This window comes from Pinus tabuliformis, chromosome 2_1 (assembly GCF_031772625.1).
Source record: "Pinus tabuliformis cultivar Carrire ecotype Pingquan chromosome 2_1, CPIR1, whole genome shotgun sequence".
NCBI lineage: Eukaryota > Viridiplantae > Streptophyta > Pinopsida > Pinales > Pinaceae > Pinus > Pinus tabuliformis.
The window spans coordinates 862,767,559-862,782,287 of NC_142299.1; positions in this window are offsets into that span (position 1 = coordinate 862,767,559).

A 14,729-nucleotide genomic window follows, 5' to 3' on the forward strand; every position below is an offset into this window, starting at 1 on the left:
GGGATAAGCTTAGACTGTATTACTCTTTGTATCTCTGCAATTTTGGCAAAGGAAAGACCAGGGTTTTGCAGCACTATTTGGGATTCCTGTGGTGATTTGTGTTGATGCTGTGTTTCTCTCATGTACTTGTAAGTTTGTTATGTGTACCATTTTCTTACTCTTCTCTTCTGCAAATTAAGTAAATGAAGTGCTAAGGTAGAATTCATGGTTTCTATGCTCTGCCTTTAAGTTTGCTTAATATCTATGTTTTCATCTGTCTAAGGAGAAATCTCGAAGGTTTCTTGTTCTCTTTAGCTCCTCACCGGTCATTCCTATCCATTCACTTATTTCAAAGGCATTAAGACAATCTCCTACCTTGCCCCAAAAAGACCTCTGCAAAAACTGTGTCTCATCCCCGCACCCAAAATTGCCGTGCTCAGTTTTCCAACAAAACCCTAAAATTTGAAATCAAACCTTCTCAATCAGTTTACTAGCCTAAAATCAGTGTTCTTTATTGGTCATCTCCGCCCTTTGAAGACCTTTTGCCGAGATAGACCCGGAGAGAGCCCTCTCCTGCCCCATAGGGCTAGCTACGAGGCTAAGTGGTTTGATGTTGCCTTGTATTTTGTCTTTTTCAACCTGAAGCCAAATTCAAGCGCTAACAGTACCCTCCTCCCACTCATTAACTGTCGCCCAAATCTTGCTTCTGATAGCCGTGCGATCGTCCATCCTATGATCCGACACTCCACGGTCGCTCGTCTGCGTTATCTCCCGATACCCCTCGTCAAGCGATCTCCGCCATTGACTTGTGTGATCTGACGACTGAGCTTCGTCCCTCTGCCATTCTATCTATGCCCACAACCTGCTTTGTGCTCCCGAGAAGCGAAGGTGGCCGGCTACCAGTTCCGGTACTGTCTGTGTTAATTCCTCAGCAACTGCATTCAACATAGTGTACACCCGAAGGACGAAAAGGACGGCCTCGAGCAGATCAAGGTATTAATCAGTCATGGAGCCTTGTACACATTACATTCCATATGCTCAGTTTGTTCATTAAGACCATTAGATTGTAGCAGACAAACCATCAGAAGAGTTAATATGTGTGGGTGGTCCATTATGACCCCTCCTCGTGGAACTCAGCAAAGTGTTTTTGTAAACAAATTCTATATATACCCAGAAGAGAGATGTAATGAGGTTGATGAATGTTATTCTGATGTAAACTTCAACTTCTAGAGACTGTAACTACTGTGACACTTGTAGCTTCTGGTCTTCATGTTCAGCTAATACAAGCTTCTTTTGCTGTTAATTGCTCACTTTCCACTTCTTCATCTTTGTTCTAGGTTGTGCCTGTTGTGCATTTATTCATGTGCTGCTGATGTTTAGCATTAGAGGGGCTGTCATCCCACCTCTGTGTTAGAATCTAGTTAGTTTCATTGAATTTGTATGCAGGTTTCTGTTGTTTTAATGCCAGAGAGTTGTCATCCTGTCTGTGCATTAGGAAATAGATTTGCAGACCTTTTTACTGGTTGCAGCTGGCCATCACAGGGTCCTGTGCATCTGCTGGTGTGATCAGTCTTCTCCATCTTCACCTATTTCTCAAACTGTGAGTAATTGGTGGTCTAAAACCTTGTAGTTTGGGGGTGTTCACCCATGTCTGGGGTTAAGCATAGTAGAAATGGTTATATGGCTTGAATATGCATCATTCCTTTCATTCATCCTCCATTTTTCCAACATTTTTGTTGAGTTTGTAATGTTCCCGAGCATCTCTGATATACAACCTAGGAGAGTTTCTTGGGGTGATAACATTAATTGGCGTCGTTGCCGGGGAGAGGAGAATTGAAGCTCAGCTTCCGTGGGAGAACGACACAGTTCCAAGCTTTGATGATAGACAAGGTTTGGGCACATAATTTGGTTGTAATCATCTATCTGGTGACTCCACTGGAGGAAGACAATACTTTGGTGCCTACACATTGAAGTTCTAGCTCAGTTTATGAGATATACTCGAAGAAATCCTCAGAAATCACCAACTAAACCAGTGCCTGACTCTGAGAGGACTGTCAAATCTAAGAAAGCATCACAGAAAGGGGCATCAGGATCAGGTAAGCCTAAGAAACCTCATTCATCTTTGAAAGATAAAGTTATAGCTGAAGATTTACAACCCAGCACTCTTAATAAGGGAATTCCTTCAGAGATTAATTCAGCCCCTTATTCAGTTGGTTCCCCTTTGAATCTCAGTCCAAGGAAAGGTTCCCATTCAGTCCAAAACATCCCATTATCTCTGCCATCCATCACATTACTTCCTACCATTCAATCTGCTAGTATTATTCCACATATTCCAAGCATGGCAGGACAGCAAGCACCCACGAAGATAGAAAGAATTGTTGCTGCTAGATATGGGCCTTTAGTCTTGCCTGTTCCTTTAAATCCTATGTCTGTGGGAGAATATCAGAAATATATGCCAAAATTCATTGGTACATAGGGAGTAACAACAGAAGAACACCTAGAAGCTTTTTACAATTATGCTGATAATTTAAATATAAGTGAAAATGATGTGTGGATGAGAGTTTTTGTCCAGAGCCTTGATGGAGAGGCCAGGAAATAGTTCAGAGAATTACCCCAGAGATCTATAACAGATATTGAAGCCTTAGATGATGCATTTTTGAAGCACTGGGGAGATAAAAAGGATTTGTTGTATTACCATATTGAATATGGTAACCTGAAGAGGGAGAGTGGTGAATCTTTGCCTAATTTTAATAAAATATTCAATTGAATGTATAGTAAGATACTAGCTGAGGTAAAACCTACTCCTACCTCTGCCAAACTCACTTATGACAATGCTTTTAACTCTGATTTCTGCTTGTTATTGAGAGAAAGAAGATGTGCTACTCTAGCAGACATGCAAGATGCAGCCCTAGAAGTAGAGTCTAATATCATGGTTGCAGAAAAGCTCAAAGGTCAAGCTGACAGAAGGAGGCAGAGAGGTCAAGCCTCTACCTCCTCTGCTTCATCTTCAGAGCATAAATTAGACAAAATGACTAAGATGATAGAGGCATTGGCTGCTGAAATTTCTAAGCTAAAGGTTGAGCAGAATTCAAGAAAAACAAGGCAGCGGAACACATTTGCTTCAAGAAATCCTAATCCATTCAGAAGAGCAAATGAGCAGTTACAAATTATGCAGAGGAGTAAAGAATCAAAAGAAGAAAAGAAGGTTAAAGCTCCTTTCCAAAATGTAGACATGGAGGAGGAACAATTTGAAGAAGATGAGGATGAAATTCACTGCATGGAAGATAAAGGTAGCGTTGTATTTTTGACATTGGTTGCTTATGAGGAATCATTGTTGCAAGAACAAGACAGTCAAGAATGGGACAGAGGAGCTGTTTTACAAACTGGTGAATGACAAAGATACAATCTGAGGTCCAATGCAAAAAATGTCAAAGAGAATCTTGCCCAAAGAGCTGTTGTCCAAACAGAGTCATAGAATACTAGGCAAAGAATACCAGCAGCTGAACCAGTCATCCTCAAAGCTCCAGTTCAAGAGGTAAAAGGTTCTCATAAGTTATCTTCTTATTTTAGCTTTGAGTCAGAAGTTCAAAAATTGAAAATATCTGTGCCTTTGGTAGAGTTGGTGAAGAGTGTAAGTATTTAGAAAACCTATCCTTGAAGCCCTTGAGCTAGAAACCACACAAACCTCCATTGATTCTGTCAATTTGCAAGATGAAAAGCCTGCCATTGTGCTTAGCTCCATGATTGAACCTGCTGATAATAATTCTCCATCTTTTTATGTCTCATTGACCATTCATGACAAAAACCTCCACAATTGCCTGCTAGACACAAGGGCCAGCCACAATTTAATGCCTAAAGTTGTCATGGAAGAGTTAGGCCTTGACATCACCAGACCCTATTATGATTTATTCTCTTTTGATTCAAGGAAAGTGAAATGTCTTGGATTGATTAAAGACTTGGCCATTACCCTAACCCATCTTCCCATGAAAAGTATGATGATGGATATTGTGGTAGCAGACGTCCCTCCTAAGTTTGGCATGCTGCTGTCTAGAGGATGGATTAAGAGACTAGGTGGGACATTGTAGAATGATATATCCTATGCCACTGTCCCAGTTTTTGGAGGAGAAAGCAGGAGATTGTATAGAAAAGCACAGCTGGCACACATCATTAGTGATGAGAAGAATCCTACTAATCATCCCATATATGCAGTGGACACTGATTTTGGAGTATGTATTCTCCAAATAGAAGAATCTCAGATGGCCTCAATGCAGCTCAGGAAACTAACAGTTCAGGCCAAACAAGAGCAAGGAAGTCAGGTTGGAGATATGTTTTTTGATGGAGCATGTTCCAGGTAGACTACAGGAGCAGGAGTGGTCCTAATATCTCCACAACAAGAAAGCATTCAGCTGTATTTAAGCTGGTTTTTCAAGTGACAAACAATATAGCAGAATATGAAGCACTGATGTTAGGCCTTAATGCAACAAAAGACAGAGGAATCAAGAATCTGAAGGTATTTGGAGATGTTGATTTCATCATTCAACAAGTTAATAAAACATTTCAAGCAAAGCACCCAAGGCTTAAAGCATACAGAGATGAGTTATGGAGAATCAGAGATTCTTTTGATTATTTCTGTATTTCATACATTCCTAGAGCCCAAAATCGGCTTGTTAATTCCCTTGTTGTGTCTGCTAGTATATTTATTCCTCCCATGCCTCCCAGACTAGTGTATGAAGTTCAAATGAGGTACAGACCATCCTTGCCTGATAATGTCCACCATTGGAAAGTTTTTGATGATGATGATGAGATCAATAGGTTCCTTCAAGTCATTGATGAGTTTTTTGAAATGCAAATTGACCAAGAAAATGAAGCCTTGGAAGAAAACCCCAAATCCCAGCTTAGAAATAAAATTGGTAAAGATAGCATTGTCCAGCTTCCTAGCAATCATATTCCTAAGGGTTTAATTCCTTTAGAAAGACTGTTTGACCAAAATGATGTACCTTACAAGGCTGCCCAGAAAGAAGACCAATCTGCAGTCTGTAAGCATGATATAGGAAGTCCAGGTCAGCCTAGATATGTGAATTTGTCCACTCATTTGTCAGCTGATCAAAGTGCTGAATACTGCAAGTTAATGAGGCAATTTGATGATTTGTTTGCCTGGGAGTATAGTGATCTGAAAACGTATGATAAGAAAATAATTCAGCATAAAATCCCTCTGGAGAAAGATACCATTCCTTTCAAACAGAAGCTGAGACCAACAAATCCTATGCTTCTTCCTCTAATTGAAAAAGAAATTAAAAAATTGTTGGCTACCAAGATCATAGTTCCTCTTAGATATTCTAAATGGGTAGCCAATCTAGTGGTGGTGAGGAAGAAGAGTGGAGAAATCAGACTGTGTGTTGATTTCAGAAATTTAAGCAAATGCTCCAAGAAACGCTACAAAAAAACCAGCGATTAGCGTCCCTTTTTACTTCTTTTTTTGCATCTAGAGCCCATTTTTGGTGCTATTTGCATCCATTTATCAAATATGGTGCAAAACTTGACACAAAATTTGCATCAAGTTTTGCACCAAATCTTACACCAAGTTTAGCACCAGGTATTGCAATAGGTTTTGCACCACATTTTGCACCAAATTTTATGCCAAGTTTTGTATCATCCTTTACACCAGGTTTTGTTCCAGGTTTTGCATCAAGTTTGGCACCTAATTTTGTTTGACATACTTTTGCATCCTCATTTGCATCCACTTTTTGCACCTACACTTGCATCAACTTTTGCATCGACTTTTGCATCCTTTTTTGCATCCTTTTTTAAATCATTTTTTGCATCCATTTTTTCATCCATTTGTGCATCCCTTTTGCGCCAAGTTTTACATCGTGTTTTGTGTCTAGTTTTGCATAAAATTTTGCATCTACTTTTGTTGCATCCACTTTTCCCTCTTGTTTGGCATCCATATTTACATCCCCTTTTGCATCTATTATTGTACCCACTATTGCATCTAATATTTTTGTGCCACAATTAGCGCCTAGTTTGGCACCTCCTTTTGCACCCACTTTTGATTATAATTTTGCATCCACGTTTTCATCCTCATTTGCGTCTAGGTTTTCATCAACTACTACATCTATTTTTGCATCCTTTTTTGTATCCAATTTTGGACCGGGATTTGCATCGGGTTTTGTGTCTCGTTTTGCATCTACTGTTGCATCGAATTCTATTGCATCCACTTTTGCACACAATTTTGCATCCACTGTTGCACCCATTTTAAATTTCACTTTTTGCATCCCTTTTTACATCTTCATTTGCATCATACTTTGATTCTTTTTTTGCATCTATCATTACATCCACTTTTGTTATGCCACAATTTGCACCATGTTTTTCACTCACTGTTGTATCCACGTTTACTTCCAATTTTGCATCCATGTTCACATCCTCTTTTGCATCAAATATTGCATCTATTTTTGCATCCACTTTTATGTCAGGTTTATGCATTGGGTTTTGCATCTCATCTTGTATCTACTTTTGCATCTACTTACATTATATCCATTTTTTGCATCCAATTTTGTTTTGCCTGTTTCATCAATGTTTGCTTCCACTTTTACATCCATTTTTGCATCTTATTTTGCATATTTTTTGTCTATTGTTACATCCACTTTTGTTGCACCATATATTGCGCCTACCATTGCAACCACATTTGCTTCCACGTTTGCATCCCCTATTGCATCCACTTTTGTTTCATCCATTTTTGCATATACTTTTGTTTCCGTTGTTGCATCCACATTTGTTTCACCACAATTTGTGCCAAGTTTTACACCTACCATTGGACCCATGTTTGCTTCCACTTTTGCCTTCATGTTTGCATTGACAACTGCATCTACTTTTGCATCCACTTTTGTGTCAGGTTTTTCATGTTGTTGTGCATCTACTTATGTTGTATCCACTTTTCATCCAATCTTACTTCTATTGCTGCCCCCATTTCTATGTTCGCTTTTGCATCCCTTTTCCAACACTCATCATATTTTCTGCATTGATGATATTCCTTATGGCATTGACAATTATGAACAATTGATGACAATGTCAATAATATTGACAATGATGAAAATGAAGATGATGGCGATGACATGAATTGTGATTATGATGATAAAGACGATAGTGGTTACAATGACAATGATGATGATGGCAATGATTATGATGATGACGATGCTAATGACGTTGAAGAATCTTCCCAATTTTAGATGTTGTCATTGTCATAATCATAAGCATTATCTTTCGTGTCATGATCATAATTTCATCTAGGTCATCATAAAAAACAATAATGGCATGAATGATGATGATGCATGATTACAACAATGTCGATAGAAATTACATTAATGATGATGATGGGGATGATAAAAATGACAATGACGATGATAATGGTGGTGATGATGATCATCATCGATCATCTGTCAAAAATAGAGTTGTTATTTCTCTTACGTATATCAATGTGTCCTAAACAACCCTTTTCTAGCACTGATCACATTTTTTGGGTTGATGATATTTCTTACAACATCTACAATTATGAACAATTGCAAACAATGTCCATAATGATGATGATGATGGCATGAATGGTGATTATGATGATAATGTAATGATGGCAATAACAATGACAAGGATGATGGTGATGATGATGACAATGATTATGATAATGAGAATGACCTTACAATCTTATGGATTCGTGAACAATTACTAGTTTCAATACCATCTTCTGGATACGTATTACTATCATACTTTTTAAATTTTCTGTCTCTCTTGAGGTATCTTACTATAATGGTGTTGTCAACACTAGAAAGATATCTTGTTGTAATGGTGGTTCTAATGTTAGCACTAGCAAAGTTTAGTAGGGAGGATGCTACTACAAGAGGAATTCCTTCTAAGTGACTATGGCATTCAAAATGAGGCTTTATGGGCTGCTTGTTAACACATGTTCTCATGCTCATATAAAATTAATGTGAAAAGTTGCTTTAATTCGTTCCCATGCATAATTGATATTGATAATGGGGTGGTATAAAATTGTAATGGGCATATCCGTTAGTTAGTTATGATGGGTCAACAACATTGAAACCATCCAAGTGACATTTCACCTTGGAACAATCGTCGCTCGTGCGAAAACACGAAGTTTATGTAAATGAAAGTTGTGATTGTAGTGGAATTAAAACCATTGAGAAATATCAAAGAAGACGCTGCCTACCAGTTTTGAAAGACAACCAAGGCATTGAACAACTATTTGCGTTAGGATGTAGTGAGGGAATCGAAGGAAATTTGGCAGCCCTAAGTTGCCATTACTATTGCCAATCACACATTCAATATTAACCATAAAAGGTAGCCACATATAAACAGAACTTCGAGGTGTTGACAGTCAGAATCTATTGTAATAGCTTTGACGTATATATAGTTTTGTGTTTAGATGAGAATGAAGTGGGCTTCATCCAGGGTTCGGCTCAATCCTCGTCCATTCCATGCAGTGGTGTTTAATTCGCCAAGCAAGAGAATATTACGTGAGTGTTCAGAGTTAAATCAACAGAAATCAAGGACGTGTGATTGTCAAATTATTGCTCCTCCCTTATGATTGAGCGCTTGATGCGATGGTCATTATCCTTGGGTGATACTTTTATTCCCCATTTTCTATTGAAAAGGTAGCGTTTTTCTGTTCGATTATGATAGGATTGGATGAACGCCGGTTTGGGTGGATGTCGACCCATGTTTTTTTGTGGTGATCTTCAAATGTCTTGAGGATAAGAAAAAAATCCTTGACCAAGGTCCATGGCTTTGGGGATGAGTTGGTCTTCTAGTGAAGCCATGGTTTCCCAACTTCAATCCTCTCACTATGTTGCCGATGACTACTCTAGTATGGGTAAGATTCCCAGTTTTCCCATTCACTTTACCCATCTAGATCTCTTAGAAAAAGTGGGCAATTTTATTGGAAGATTCGTCAAAGTAGACAGGGAAAGACTTTTGAAAGGCATTTTCACCTATGTTTGCATATGTGTTTAGGTATATCCCAATGAAGTTTTGCGAGATAAAATTGAGCTCAAGTGGATGGGAATTGTGTATTCCCAACCCCTGGACTATGAAAATACAACTTTTTGATATAGGAATTACCAACAAGATAGACACCTTCAAACTGTCTGTCCCTTTCCAATAGGGGCTTCCTCCTTACAGTCATCTAAGAACTCTAGCTGTCGTTGGAGGGATCTTAAGGAAAGAGAGGGATCCAAAATGTAACACCCCTCCCTTGTGTGTCAAACTTTGCAAACCTAAGCTGAGAAAAGCTAGGTATGATGTGTAATATAAAAAGTAAATACATTATTAATAAATTAATCACTTGGAAAAGCGAGACACCAAGAGATGAGATTCTTGCCAAATCACATTGGTGAATGGGAAAGGATAATTCTTTCATGGTAAAGCTTCTCGATTTAATTCTAGATAAGTTGGATGGATTGGAGATAAATATCCATTGATAAAAACATAAAAGTTGTGCGGGAGAGAAAGGCAATCTTCTATGAGGAAAATCCTCATGGGAGAGAAAGGTGAGCTTTTATGAGATAAGCCTACGCAAATGGATAAAAAGATCCATAAAAGCGAGACACCGCTAATGGAAACCATATCATGAAAGAAGGTATTAAATACCCATTGCATAGATCAATTGGAGGCGGTTGATCCATGGCAAGAACCTCGACTCGGTGGTGAACTGAAGAGTCATTTCTAGGTTGGGTAGCGGTTCTCTGTTTTCCAAGTGTCGTTCTCTCTTTTGATCTAGTTTGACTCACTTGCATGGATTGTTCTGTATGTTGGTTTCTTACCCTCTATGTTATAAATTCCTTAGCATATGAGAGAATTTGCTTGAGTTTTAAATGCACTGCATGTGGCGTTAATGAGATGATTTTATGGATGCACATAAATGAAATTCTAATTACAATCACAGTATGTGGATCTTATGTAGAATTGGTGTTAACCTGTCTTTTGTTAAGATAGTGAATAGTCGTGCTTGAGCCGCTATGCAAATTTGTTAATTGTGGTTAAGGCTCGACTGTATAAACTATGGTACAAGTTATTTGTGCTATGCATCCAATGCTGCGCTTCTGATTAATTGTGCATAATCCCTAAGATACACATGTTAACGTGTCATGCAACTGTGGCAGACGGATTATTGATTATGTATGATAAATGATTTTGTTTTGAAACGGTAGAGCCTATGGTTCGGGTTATCTAATATATGCATTATGCATTATAGGATGAATTGCATCCATTGAGGCGTTCTAATTATTTATTCGTATTGCATAAGATATATGTCGGTGGTACTTTCGGCCATGACAATAGGAATATGAACATGCTATATGGCAAAGCTAGTTATTGTAAATGGATGACCTGATCTCCATAAATGTTGGATTGAATCCTCAAAGGAGGGATACTCAAATGCGGGATATTGAATAATATTGATTGATTCCTCCTCTGTGATGTGATGTAGGCATGGGTAGAAGTGCTTGTGTTAGCTTTGTTATGAGGTAGTTGTATATGAACGCGTGTGACAACCATTACATCTAAATTTATTACAAGCTAAAATTAGTAAAGGAAACCAATATGTTGCTTTTAATACTGTGGCTAGGAGGTGTCTACTGAAAGAGGACCCAAAGTTGATCATAATTCATGGAACAAGGTACCAATCAACCTTAAGCACAATGCAAGAATAGGATGAAAACCTTAAGCATGACCACCAACTCATCGAATGGCCTTGAGGCTGCAATATGCAAGAAGAGGATGAAAAACATTGACTTTGAAAGCTTTTACAACCAGAGAACCTTAAAACCCCAACTCCCTCCTTAGGACAAGTGTATTTGAGTTTACCAAGAGTTGGCTTCCAACACACCCAACGCTCAATGCCAAACATGACATGGTACACTAAAACACAAAGACCGTAAAACCTTTCAACATATCGACAAAGTACACATTCTTCCTTGAAATACACATTCTAAGGAAACCCACAAATGACTTCTCCTCATTTTGAGGATGGTACATAAGTTAAATTGGATTGCATAGGGATTTCTTAACACAGGGTTCAAAATTATTACAACAATATACTCATTAATCACTAAATATGTCATTTGTAGGAATTGCAGTTAGGTGGGGAGGATAACACTCCTATCAATTTTTAAAGCTACACCCAATTAATAAGTTCTCCATGTGCCACAATAAATGAAATTTTTATGACTATAGTGACACATCCCTCGAGATTTCCTTCCACACCAACACTTTTATCCATGAACTAAAGAGTGACTGTTTCATTATTATATTATACATACATGTTAATATAAGCATTAAAATTTGTATTCCTTTGTAAAAAATGCTAGTCCAAGAGATACATTTGATCACCTTGTCTTGTATCCAATATCCAATGTTGACCCCTATATCCTTAGATCTAGAGTGAAGGTTTCATTTCTAATGTTGTGTTTGAGCTTAAATTCTAATTAAATATTTGGGTTAGCCAAGGTCATTACTTAACTTAATGGCTTTGCAATATACAATGTATCATATTTTTTTTAAGTTCAATTGGTGAGATATGTCTGGGGGATTGAACTTTCGATCACTTGGATACACAAGGGCTTGCCAACATGCTTTTTTCCAATTGTGCTACTACCCTCAGAAAATATACAATGTATCATATTAACATCCACTTAAACCAAATTGACTTTTGGGACACATGTCTCTTTGATGATGAAGGGAATCCAATTATGTGATGTCAAACACATTCCCTCACAAACACTCACAAAGACCCTACACTTTTTAGGGTTCAAACCTAGGTTGTCTGTTATGAAACCAACTCACAAAAAGATAGAAAAGATAGATCAACAACTTAGAAATCAGCTTCTTCGAGGGGGCAACCTCCTTTACATTACACAAAAGAACAATTATTGGATGATACAAATGACAAAGCCTCATTTCTATATATAGGAGTCTAAGGGGTCACAATATAATCAAAGTCAACATAACAATAATAATATAAGGGCACAAAAATAACAATAGTGGGCTTCTATGGGGCACAATAATAACAATATGGGGACAATAAGGGCACAACAATAACAGTAAGGGCCACAATGACACTAGTAATGGGGGAATCACTAGTGTTATAGGGACCTAACATTGTCTATATGGAAACACTGTATAATTTTGAATTTATTTATTGTAGATTTGTACATAGATGGATATTCCTTTCTTTGCATTTATCTTTTAGACTTCTTGCTTTCACCAATTGATTTAGAGCTTATGGAGTCTCAAGTAGCACCAATCCCCTTGCTTCTATTGGATTGAATAACATGATTTCTCTTTTGAAATCCATAATATCTCATTCACATGCTTCCTATTTCTCCCATAAGACTTTAGCACAGACTCCATGATCATGTTTGTGTCCCTCTTAATAACGCACTCCTTGGAAGGGGCCATAACATCTTTTATTAGGACTAAACTTGGATGTCTCTTCTTTCTTGCCCTTTGATTCTTCATTCAATCATACCACCCATCAACTTGTTATTTTTCCATTTTTCTTATAATGACCTTTGTTGTTGGGAAGGTGCCTTTCAAGTATTTTGTCTTTGCATATAGATACACATAAAGTATCATTATTTTAATCTAATGGACGTGGTTGTTAAAATCACCAATATTTAATTAAATATGCATTGTTATACCTTTGCTCAAGTCAACTTCAATTCAAATTCTAACACATGTGTGTATACCCTTCCTTGCTTAGTTTGTATATTGTTGTAAGTCCCCAATATATTTATGTTGGCTTTTGAAAGATCATCTCATCCCAAAATAAGTAGGGGGGATTCAATATTCAAATCCGGCAGAGTGGGGTTGAAGAAATGGATATTGAAGATGGATTCAATTATAGAAACTATCTTTTGAAAAAAGGTTAGTTTTGCCCCAAAAAGAAAGTCCCTCCTTTGAGACCTTGCCACAACTTCCATAGTTGTGAAATTTTACAATAATAGAACCTCTAGAGTAGAGGTTTACCATATACTTAGAACTTAGGTTGGAATTGATTTGATTCTTGAACTCTTTAGATGATGACTAGAGATCATTAAATACATAGTTTGAAGCGTTTGCTTGTAGTTATTAATGAACTTGTTAACCATCCATAGATGAATACTTCCCTTGCACATGTGCTTGATTTTGTCAATAATGAAAGAATCCTACTATGTTTTTGGTATATTCGACAAGACTACATCTTTAAAATAAAGAAGATTCAATTCTTAATGCTTTGCAATCCTGTAAGAGGGAGGGACAATCGAAGTCACGCAGGAGGAGGTATTCCCTTTGTTTAGCGAAACTCTACAGAGATAAAGCACTAAATGCAAGATTAACCCCTTGTTTATGTGATAATTAGGGAATATATATCTATTCTCTCAAAGATTAGTCTTATATATTCAAAAAGAATTTCTCATTTATTCTAAATAACACTTAACACTGTTTATAGAATAATTTCTCACCATTACAATCACAATAATCATTTTTCAAGGCAAAAACTACATCAAAACTGTAATGCCCCACTTAAATCTTATCCTACAAATTGTGTTAATATTTACATTATCTGAAAATATTGAGAAATATTGGTCTAAAATAAATTTATGATTTCCATTATTCAAATTCCCCACTTACCTTCTCAATTTGAATATTATGTAGGATATGGTCTCCTTCCATTAATTCAAAATATATTTATTCATTTCACATTCCCCAATGTACCCTCACATTTACTTGGGAGAAGACATAGTCCTCTCCATCTTATCATCAATATATATTTATTCATTTCACATTCCCCAATGTACCCTCACATTTACAAAGGAGAAGACATGGTCCTCTCCATCTTATCATCAATATATATTTATTCATTTCACATTCCCCAATGTACCCTCACATTTACTAAGGAGAAGACATGGTCCTCTCCATCTTATCATCAATATATATTTATTCATTTCACATTCCCCAATGTACCCTCACATTTACTAAGGAGAAGACATGGTCCTCTCCATGTAATTACACTTCACATTCCCAAATGTACTTTTCAGATTACTTGGGAGAAGACATGATCCTTTCCCATTAAATTCTCAATTTTATATTCATGTCACAATTCCAAATGTACTCCTAGCTTAGAAGAGAAGTCAACCAAGGATGGGTGAGAGTTAATGACATTAATGAGAGGTGGTTGAGGAAAGAGGGTATAAAAAGGGAAGGGGAAGGAAGAAAAGGGGGAGTTGGAGTCTTGCTTAGGATTGTGGGGGTTGGTTGTGATTGTTTGGCCTTGTTATGATTTTTGGAGACCTTGGAAACCTGTGGAGGTTTCTTGGGTTTGAGAGGAGGAAAGTATCATTATCTAGTTTTGCACATTTTTCTTGAGGACACACTATATCTGGTTGGACTTGGGCACGGAGGGCTAGGGAACCTGTGGAGGTTTCCTGGGCTAGGAATTTATTTCCTAGTTGGCTGGGAGGTAAATCCGGTTGGGTCGATCAGAAGGAGCGTTCAGCTGGAGCTATAAGACAAAGATATCATCATCAACCGCTGGAACAGGTATTTTTCCCTGGACTACTCTTGTCAAGTTGATATCAATAGAATGCTCACCTTAACTTATGTTGCTTATGATAAAATGATAAGATGTTAAATGTTTAAAGCTATGTGAGAAGACCAACAAGTTCTTTTATTTTTAACTTTTAAACCAGCGAGAAAATAGA